The sequence below is a fragment of the Nannospalax galili genome, unplaced genomic scaffold (genome assembly GCF_000622305.1).
Source record: "Nannospalax galili isolate Female #2095 unplaced genomic scaffold, S.galili_v1.0 scaffold172, whole genome shotgun sequence".
Classification (NCBI taxonomy): Eukaryota; Metazoa; Chordata; class Mammalia; order Rodentia; family Spalacidae; genus Nannospalax; species Nannospalax galili.
This window is the reverse complement of record NW_008331824.1, coordinates 562,663-574,127: the sequence shown is the minus strand read 5'-3', so window position 1 is coordinate 574,127 and position 11,465 is coordinate 562,663.

Below are 11,465 nucleotides of genomic sequence, written 5' to 3'. Positions count from 1 at the left end.
TTTTATTTATCATTTTTATTTTATGTGTATGAGTGTATTGCCTGCATGCATGTAAGTGCACCTGTATCATACAATGCCCATGGAGGTCAGAAGAGGGTGTTGAATCTCCTGGAACTGGAGTTATGGATTGTTGTCAGCCCAGCCATCGTGTGTGCTGGGAATGAAACCAGGGTCCTCTGCAAGAGCAGCTGGTTCTCTTAACTGCTGAGCCATCTCTCCAGCCCCAATAGTTTATATTTTTAAACTGTATACGCATGCATGGTTACGGTCACACAGAATGGTCCTGAAAGGAAACGTAACATTTCCCTTGGAGGCGCAAACAAGAACTGTCATATTCTCACTGTTACATCTTTGGGTTCTACTTTTTGAACTTTGTATCATACGTGCACTTGAAGTTTTTAAAATTTTAAACAGAAAGAAATACAGCTGGGTATATGGTACACACTTATAATCCAAGCACTCAGGAGGCTGAGGCAGGAGAATTCAGAGTTTGAGGCCAGTCCAGGCAACACAACGAGATCTTGTTTAAAAAGAAATGAAAGACAGTGCATTGCAATATGTCTAACAAGAGATATGAGCTATTTCTGGAAGAAAATGGGAAGCTTTTCAGATACACAGGAGATCTCTGAACAATGAGGCATCCTGCTTCCCAGGATGAGACCAGACTGGAACACTGCCCCCAACTCTCCACACATTATACATTCTACACTGTCACGATCTTCTTTGCATGGGATGTGTGTTCAGACCGAGGGATGTCAACCGTTGCCACATAACATGTTCTGACCATTGGCCTTAGTGGGTGTTGTGCAACTGGAGGCTTTACCTGTATCTCTGTGCTTTGGCTTGGCTCCCTACCCTTCCTCCGTCCAACACAGGAACAAGTTTAGATATCATTGGTTCCAGACTGAGGAAGGCTATAGAGCAGATGTAGACCAACCTATGACCTAGAGTCAAGCCAAACTGAGCCAACAGAGACCAGCAGAACCATAGCCTACATGCAGACCCTTGAGTAAGAAAAGAATTATTGTAAGCAGCAGCTGTAGGGATGCTTGTTATGCAGCTTGACTGTAGCCATATCTGACTGAGATCAGTGGGAGGACCACGTTACTTGGCCTCAAACACTTTCTGATTCTTTGCTCTTCACAGTCACATGGACTCATTCACAATGACCCACACTGTGCCCACACTTTTCCTTTTTCTACAACATAGTCCCTCTGCCATAGTCCCTCCGCTGTAAATGCCTTTATCCACCATCTCTGTTGGTCTAAATCCTGACCATCACATTATCTGGGACTCAAAACAAAAGTGCCTAAACTAAATAAAATTGCATTTATCTCTTTTGCTAACAAATGTACAGGTAGTGGGAATGATGTTGGAAAGATCATCACTGGCTTCAGAGGAACAAGAGCCTCCTCAGTCATTCTTCTGCCGTGGACATCTTCCATTCCTAAGTCCACTTCACAGTCCGGCATGGTTGCGGAGCTCCAGTTGTCACACACAGTCTAGCTAGCCGGAATAAAGTCCTTCCCTCAAAAAAGCTCTGAGAAATCGCACTTTGTTTTCCTATGGCTACTCAGCCACATGAACACACCCAGCTGCATAGGAGTTGGTTGTTTTTACTGTGTCACAAACCAGCACCTTAAGCTGTATAAAGACTAAGACTTGATTTAGCACAAGCTTCTGTAGATTATCAGGCTGAGCTGCATTCAGCTGAACAGCTTTCTGCTATGGTCTGAAGGCATCGAATGTCTCTGAAGGCTCTGCCTGAGAGGTGGAGTCCTGGCTGGGTGCTCCCAATGGGACCCCTGCTGTCTTTCTTGTGGCTCTCTCTTGGTTCTGGGGTGGGAGTTCAAGAGACTGATTGGAAATATGCAGAGTCCTGAGGCTTAGATTCAGAACTGGCACAGTACCACTTCTACCACAGGACATTGGTCACAGCGCGTCACAAGACTGGTGTCCATGCAAAAATTTTACCTCTAAATAGAAATTATAAAGTCACATCCCCAAGATATGTGCACATGGGGGTGGGAGGTGTGGGGGGTGGTCAGTGTGGCCTTTGCTTTAAGCACTGTGCTGCAGATATAGTCTTCACTCTGGGGAGACCCAGGACCCAATTTAAAATCAGAGGTTGTGGTACTATGGGAGAATAGGGGATGGATACAGAAAGATGGCAGGCATTTTCTATGACACCAATTTTTAAAGTCCTATTTAAAATGCACGTCTTAAACCAGGCATCATAGCAAATACTTACAATCCAAGAACTTCGGAGGCAGGAGGACTGTAAGTTCAATACCAGCCTGGGCTACATAGTGAGACCTTGTTTTTAAATATAAATAAATAAATTTTAAAGGCACTTCCCTGGGTCAAGTGTGGTAGTGCATGCCTTTAGTCTCAGCACTTAGGAAGCAGAGACAGGTGGCTGTCTGGGAGTTCAAGGCCAGTCTGGTCCATACAGTGAGTTCTAGGCCAACCAGGTCTACATAGTGAAACCCTGTCTCAATAACTAGCTTAATTAATTATTAATTAATAATTTAGAATGACGTTCCTAAGTCAGGTGTGGTAGCATGCCTGTCATCCCAGCTCTTAAGAGGTATAAGCAAGAGGATTCTGAGTGTGAGGCCAGCCTTGGTGACACAGTGAGGCATAGTTATATTTTTTAAAAATAAATTGCACATCCTCCTTCTGGAAGCTTCCCTTGGTCACTGAGTTAGAATTCTGATCACTAGAGCTTTTTATCTCTCTGCATAATTACCCATGGAGGGTTGACCTCCTTCAGTGAGAATTTGGGGGAGTAGAAAGGGAGTCTTGAGCCTTCCTCTGGAACCATCATGAACTTGGACTCCACCTTTACTGAGACGTTAATATGACTGCAGCATGAAATACCTTCTGCGTGAAAGTGATGCATGTCTTGTGTAGATGGTGGGGCTGTGCAGGGGTTACTTCTGCTGTCAACAACCCACAGGAGGATTGGAGTCAACATGACCCAAAGCTAATGGGGAAAATCCTAAGGTCTGGAAGGAATCCTTAGCATCCAAAGCATGAGGGGGCATATATACTCCTCATCAGAGAGGGTGGAACTAGTCCATGGTCACGTTAGCTTTTCTCCTCTTCTTGGTGTGGCTGGAATATAAATCAGAAGTCTCTCATCCTCCTAGTTAAGAAGGTTCCAGTTTGGACATGGCAGCCTAGGAGGCTATTAAGAAGACAAAGAAAAGCTTCTATAAATATTTCTTGCCAGCTGCCAAGAGCTATCTAGGAGGCAGGGCGTGGGACGACCCAGAGCAGGAGCAATAAGGAAAGAAAATATGTAAAGAATGAGAGATCTTACGTATGGCTCTGGCAGAAGAAGCATGAATAGAATCCAGGAGTATAAAGAAACCCCCCCCCCGCAAGAAAGGAAAGAAAGAGGATCAAGGAGCTTCCCCCTGATCCAGATGGACTACTCCCAGGAGAGGCAGGAAGGCAAAGCAGCCTGCAGGAGTTTAAGATGTGGAAGACAGCACAGCTGGGCTTTTGACATAGTTCCAGAAGCAAGAAGCAGTGGCCTCTCCATCCCCAGAGATTTGCATTTGCTAATCCCTGGGTGCAGGCATCATGTTAAAGTGCTCAGCATCCCAGCTAACCCTCACTACAATACACCAGGCTGGAGGAACACTGTCCCCACTTTAACAATGAGCCTGGTGGTGCTCATCATTTCCCGAAGTTCCCTTGGTTGGCAAGTGGAAGAGTTAAAGGTCAAAAATAATTTCCCTGGTTGCAGCGTCTATGCCCTGGGACCTCAACAGTAATTCTCACCTTTATGTCACAGCAGAGCAAAGAGATGTGCCCTGTCCTGCTGTAGAGTCACCCACCTCTGTGGCCACTGGGGGGGATGAACACATGCAAGGGCACAAGCTCCCCAACTGAAAAGCTCCCAGATTTGGGAAAACATACCCAAGAGCTTACAAATTAGAAAGAAGTGGCTGGGCCTAGTGGCACAGGCCTGTCATCCCAGTCCTTGGGAAGCTGAGGCAGAAAGATTGCATGTTGAAGGCCATCTTGAGCTACAGAGTTTAGGCCAGGCTAGGCAAGCTAGTGAAAGCCTGTCTCAAAATAAAAAATAGAAAGACAACTGGGGATGTAGGCCAGCCAGCAGTAGAGCACTGGTCTAGAGAAGGAACGGGAGCAGGAGGAGAGGCAAGATGGGCAAAGATGACCTTACTAACACTGTGATATAAGACTTGTCCCCATTCATTTTGTAGAGAAAACAACAGATACTCAGAGAAATCACCTCTTGACCTCATAGTCAAGAACCTAGAGAGGCAGAATTCACACTCAAGTCCAAGATCAAAGAGCAGGTGCTTTCCTCATCCTGGCCCCTAGATGGGCATGTTAGTCATCCACAGCTTTGTTTATTCAAGTATGAATTCAGACTCACTGTGCCTGGAGACTTAATTTCTGAGATGGTGGTGGAAACTAGACTGGAAACCTTTACGCTTCTGTTTGACTAAAGGAGAGGAGTGTTGGGATAAAGAGGAGGGACAGAAAGGAGAGGAGGAAAACAAGTATGATCCCAACCAACAGTCTTAGAGAAACAACTGTGAGAACGCATGTTCCTGTGTGCATGTGCCTGTGTGGGGGTGCACACATATGCATGTGTGCACCTGTGTGTGTGTGCATGCATGGGTGTGTGCACATGTGTGCATGTGAGTGCATGCATGAATGTGTGCATGTGTGTATGTACATATGTGTGTGCATACCTGTGCATGTGTGGTGTTTAGGCCACGGTGTCTCCACCTTATTTGGGGTGGGGGGTAAGGGGTGAGACAGAGTCTCCCTATAGTCCCAGCTGACCTGGAACTTGCTATGTACACCAGGCTGGCCTCGGATATAGGGTCTTTCATGGAACCTGGAGCTCATCCATTTAATTAGGCTGGTTGGCCAACAAGCTGCAGGTTCTGCCTGTCTCCACCTTCAGAGACAGGATTACAGGCATGCATCACCAAGCCTGGCTTTTTACGTGGATGTTGGAGATCTAACATCGGGTCCTCATGATTGCATGGCAAACACTTGAACAACTAAATCATCTTCCCAGTCCCCAGTGGAGATCTTCCTGGCAATAGCTGACCTGAGATGTCTAGGTAAAAGGTAGGACTGACAGGAGAGACTGGCAGGAAGGGAGGAGAGGGGAAGCCTGGACCATAGGCATTGAGGGTGCCTTAAGAGAAGTGGATTGCCAAGGTGTCAAGAAGGTGACTTGGTCAGGACCTAGGGCTGGATTTGACAGCCAGCTTCTTTCCCTGCTATCTCTAGTTCTGTTACAGACCTTCCAAATTCTTTACTTCCCATTTCAGTAAAAAGAGACAATTATTATTTCTTTTTCATAGAGTTGTTGTATGCATCAAAGAAGATGTGAATTAAGTGCTTGGCACAATGCCTGACTCCATGCTCAGAGCACAATGGCAATTGTTGGAACACATCCCCAGGGCTCTGCTCTGTGAAACCTGGGGCTGGGAAAGGACAGATGTACTCCACAGCGCTGATAACAACAATAACAACAGAAATAACTTATTCTTACATGTATTAGTTATCTTCTGTTGCAGAACAAATGGCCCACAATGCAGGGGCTTGAAACCTTGAACATTTATTATATCTCTGTTTCTGTGCCCCCAGAATTTGGGGCATAGCTTATCTGAGTGTTTCTAACAAAGTCTCTCTTAGGATTGCAAGCAAGTTGTGAGATGCTGTGTTCTCATCTGAAGAGCCAAGAGGAGGATCTAAGTTCACTGACATGGTTATCAGGAAGTCTTTACCCATTGTCATGTTGGAACGGACATGACATGGAGCCAAGCTTCCCACAGGACAAATGGAGGGAGAGAGAGAGAGAGAGAGAGAGAGAGAGAGAGAGAGACCAAGACACAGGTAATACACTTGTATAGCCTGATTATTACAGGAGTGACAATCTATACGTCTGCCATATTTGATTCATTAGGGCTCAATCAGTTAAGTACCACCCAGAGTCTAAAGAAGAATATTACCCTGAAGCATGAAGATGTGGAATTGAAGGTCACAGGGCCCTCGCTGAGGCATCTGCTGTACTGTATATTCAAGAAGATCCCAGCATCCTTTCATCCATCCCATCACCTAATCTCTGAACACCCAACCCAGTTTCTCATGAAAATCAGGATGTAAATTGTGTTCTTTGTTCTGAAGTATATGGAGTCAAGGAAGAGCAGGAGTGTTCAAGGTTTTTATGACCCAAATATTTCCTCAAATAAAAATCCCCTCAGTAGGTGAAAGGATGCAGGCATTGTTTTATATTTGTGAAGGAGAACAGCATTCAGCAGAAAGAACTGGTACCCACACAACGTAGGTGAATGCCCAGGTCTTACTGAGCACAAGAGCCTGAGCACTCCATGAGAACACAACCATGTGAAACCCATAGAAAGGTAAACCTACTATCTGGTAATAGAAATTTGGGCTTGGTGACGAGTTCAGTTGGTAGAGTGCTCGGCTAGCATGTTCAAAATCCTGAGTTTGATTCCCAACACTCCATAAACTGGGTATGGAGGTGCAGACCTATTATCCCAGCACCCTGGAGATGGAGGCAGGAGGATCAGAAGTTCAGGGTCCTCCTTGCTGGGACTCTGAGGCTAGCCTGGGACTCATGAAACCCTACCTCAAATAATAACCAAAGACTAGCACAAATAATTGGGAGGGAGTAGGGTGACGTGGGAGGAGCTGGAAGGGGAGTGAGAGGAACGGAAATAATGAAAATGCAATACCCATGTATGAAATTATCAAAGAAGAAAAAAAAAGCTCTGCTTCTTTTTTTGCTCCTAGCAAAAATGCTCCTAGCCTACCCTCTTAGCAGAGGGTTGCAGACGAACACCTGGAATGAAGGAGGGCATGTCCAGGCACTGTCATGACCTTGGACAAGGAACTCTCCTTTGGATTTTTAGATCATCAAAAATGATGATCTGCAGGCTTTGTGCGGGTGAGTCTGTGAGCCCTGCCTCTGCCCCGCTGTCACCCAGGCTGTTCTTGTCCATGTTATCTACTGGAATCCAGTACACGTTCTTTTCTGTGTTGTTTATTTGTGGCACTGAAGATTGAGCCTAGGGCATGGTATATGCCAAGTGAGTACTACATCCCTGACCCTTTTTAATTTTTATTTTGAAACAGGATCTGACTGCTGTCTAGGTTGGCCTTGACCTTACTTTGTAGCACAGGCTAGCCCCCAACCCTTGGTTCTCCTGCCTCAGCCTCCCAAATACTTAGGATTAATTTGCATATCACTGTGTTCACTTAATTTTTTGTCTTATGTCCTTTTAAGATGGTGTGTTATAAATTTAATTAGGTCCCCCTACAAGGATATGTTAAGAGCTGATGAGCTGGTTCAGCAAGGAAAGACATGTGCTGCTAAGCCTGATGATCTGAGTTTGATCCCCAGAACCCACATGGTAGAAGGGAAGAATTGACCCTCACAAGTTGTTGTCTGACCTCTACATTTAAAATTGTCCTTGATCCAGTTGTGGTGACACACGCCTTTAATCCCAGCACTTGGGAGGCAGAGGCAGGTGGATCTCTGTGAGTTCAAGGCCAGCCTTAAATAAATAATAAATATATATATATATAATTGTCCTTGAAAAAATCAAAATAAGTAGCACAGAATCCATAAATGAAAAGAGTAACACTCAGAACCTGAAGCCATTTACTTGGGTTTTGTCTGTTACCAGTTTTTTGGTTTTTTTGGTGTTTTTTCATGGGGGGTGGATATCTGTCTAGAGATGTTCTGTACATCTGTGGCAAACACTGTTAGATAGTTCCCCAATAACCATTCCTCACTTTCTCTTCATAGATGTTAATTTAAATTTTCTTAAACATCAATAAGCCTAGCTCCAAGCAGTTAATTATGCTTGGGGTTCATCCTAGCCATCCAGCATCTTCTGCCAGCTGCTTCGTTTCCAGGCCTCTCTGTCAGCCCACAGTTCCCCAGCCTTTTTGTCTGAGCATAGAAATGATACTCAAGGGGCTAGAGAGACGGCTCAGTGGTTAACAGCACTAGCAGCTCTTGCACATGACCGGGGTTCAGTTCCCAGCACTCACCTGGCAGCTCACGACCTCCTGAAACTCCAGTTCCAGAAGATCTGATGCCCTCTTTTGGCCTCTGCAGGCACTGTACACATTCGGTACGCTTACATACACACAGGCAAAGCACTCATACACACAAAGTAAAAATAAATAAATCTTCAAAAGAGAAACAACACAAAATAGATGTTGCAGCTGTCTTGCATCTTGCAACCATGAGGATGCAATAAGGATGAAAACCCTGGACAGCAGATCTGTCTCCTTGAAGCATCTTATCAAGGGAGGGAATCGTTTAAGCCATTCATTGCTTCATTTCCTATTAGTCTCAACTCAAATCACTCCTGACTGCTGATATTTACAAGGGGAGGAAAAGGTGGGGACATGAGACTGTAACAAAATCCTGACTCAAACTGGATCAAACAATTAGGACATTTATTATCTCGTTGCTGTGTATGATGCATTCTGAGGAGACATGAACACATGTCTACTCACTCCAGATAGGGAATGAATGACAGACCAAAGTAAGGATACTGCCACAGTCCAGCTTGTTGAAAGACTAAGTTTGTTGTGGTTACTTACAGGAACATGTGTGAAGGGTCACATACAGGGTCATGGAAGACTCAAAGACAACTTCATTACCAAAAAGCCCACCCTAGCATGGGTGAGGACTCAGGAAAGCTGAAATCCTGGAATTCTCTGCATGACTTGCAGTCAGCTGGACAGGAAGTCTCTCTTTAGCAGACTGCTTATATAACATCTGGTCAGTTTCAGGGACTTCCTGAGATTTGTGAGTTGTTTGCTTCCTGAGTCTTTTTTTCTGTGTATGACTGTATTGCCTCCTGCATGTGTCTAAGTGCTCCGGTGTTGTAGAGCACCTCCAGAGGTCAGAAGAGGGCATTGGATCCCTTGGAACTGGAGTTACAGATGGTTAACCACCATGTGGGTGCTAGGAATCGAACCCCAGTCTTCTGTAAGAGCATTCAGTGCTCTTAACACTGAGCCATCTCTCCAGCCCTATCTTCCGGAGTCTAATGAGCTTTCATTTAGAACTCTCTGGACCTTAACAAGCTTCCTTTCAGCATGGAATGTTTCAACTCATGCTTTTAGTGCTGTGCTGACAGAAACGTCTACTGTTTGCAATTTGTTGGTGTTTTCCTTACACATTGTTTTGTTATATTTGAAACAAAAAGAAACTTCTCCCAGGAGGGAGGGATGCTACTTGCTGTTAGCATCTCCCCCATCCAGGTAGCATCCATCATAAGCAGTGGGTGCATCCACGACATAGACATATCCTACGTGGCCCTCCTCATGACACCTTCTCACGGCCACATAAAACACAAGAAATGAGAAACCGCACACACCAGGGTGGCCTCTGGAGGCTGTGGAAAGACACACTGGCCTTGGGCTGAAAGTCACACCTAATGACTCATTCAAGCAGCCTAGTGATCAACAAGCAGCAGGCTCTCCACAAGTTAAACCCACCAGCTCTGTTCATGGTTGGGGCTGTTTCTTTCTCCATCTGCTGCCTTGGATAAGTGAAGGACTGGGTTAGAGGTTCTCTGCATGGTGAGTAACCCTTCCCAGAGTGAGTCAGTTCCTTCAGTGACCCAGACCCCTGACAAAAGTAACTCAGGTAGAGAAAGCTTGGTTGAGTTCACCATTTTAGAGAGATCTCAGTCCCTCATGGCAGGGATGCTCCAGAAGACTGGCTCTGTCCATGGCTGCAGGATCATGAAGCAGTGTGTGCTCGCATCATGGTGGACCAGGAAGTAGAGCATGGCTGTGTAACTTTCAGTGGTCTGTACCCAGGGACAGCCATTCAGGCCCTACCTCCTATCTGTTCCAGAACCTCCCAAAACAGCACCACTGACTAGAGACCAAACATTCCAAACATGAGCCTGTGGGGGACAGTTTAGATTCAAGCTATAACACATAGACTCTGATGATAAAGACACAGATGACAATAATGGCTGCTGCTTATTGAATCGCTAATTATACGCCATGCGTTGTATGCAGTCGATCCCATAAAATCTTAGTATCACGGACAAACAAGAACAGTGCGTGAACGAGCTGCCCAAAATCCTGCAGCCAGCATGAGCTTTGTCTGTTTGAGACAAAGCCTTAGGCTTAGAGTGACATGAATTGGACATGACATAAAATGAGGACGGATGCCAAGGCTGGGGTGGCCCGAGGTGATCTGCACATGCTTCCAAAGTCCAGGACACCACCTGGTACATAACAGGCACTCAGTACAATTTTTCACATGAATAAAGAACACCAAGACCCCTGTGGGTTGTTCTACAGGATGTGGAAAATTACCTGTAGACAAGGTGTCATAAGGTGGTTGTGGTTAAGCTAGTTTGTTTTCTGGACTTTTTCTCTTCTTTTCTTTTGTCTAGTTTAGTTCAATTTTTTGAGACAAGATTGAATATAGCCCAGGCTGACCTCTGAGTCACTATGTCGCTGAGGATAACCTTGAACCTCCAGTCTTCCTGCCTCTGTCTCCCCAGTGCTGGTATTACAGATGTGCAACACCATGGCTGTTTGTTCTTAGTAAAGTGCGGGGTGTTGAACCCAGGGCTTCATGAGAGCACTCTACCAAACCAGCTACACTCCCAGCCCTAAACTGGTTTGTTTTCTAGGTTATGGGTGGGTCAGAGCTGAGAGCTGCTTTCAGGTACAGAAGGTGATCAGCTTTTCACAGACTGCTCTTCTAAAGATGCTGATCAAAGCTCAGGACCAGAGAGGCAGCAACAAAACCTCCTGAAATCAGAAAGGCCCAGAAAAGTATGTAACTGTCCAAAGTGACACAGAAAACATGCCATTCATGACATTAGGAAACATGAGTCATATTTTCATCTATGCTGTAGCCACATAAACAGCACAAACTTTTCAACAACCTAGAAACAAAGTGTATTCCGTAATGGATAATGGGTAAGTCACAGAAACCATGTCATGACCATGGGGTAGACAGCTTTGAAGCTGTCAAAAAGTAATCACACATAATTAAGGTCATTGAAAGATGTTCTGGTACCTCCATGAATGAAGTGGGTCATAAAACAATGCAGCATAATCTCATTTTTCATAAAGTATAAACTTTCAAGGAAAAGGAGGTTGGAATGAAAAACAATAGAGAAAAGGGTAAGCAGAGTTTTAAAGATGATAAGGTTATGGGAGGGGCTAGGACTGTGGCTCCGTGGCAGAGCACCTGCTCCATGGGGGTGAGGCCCTGGCTTCAATCCCTAACCCTGAAAATAAAATGTGCTTTTTTTTTGTTTTTTGGTTTTTTGTTTTGTTTTCCCTTTAATGAATCTGTTCTCTGTCCAACAAAAATTAAGCAATAATAGTCTCTATCTTTTATTTTTTATTAAATTTTTCAGTTTTCATACAATATA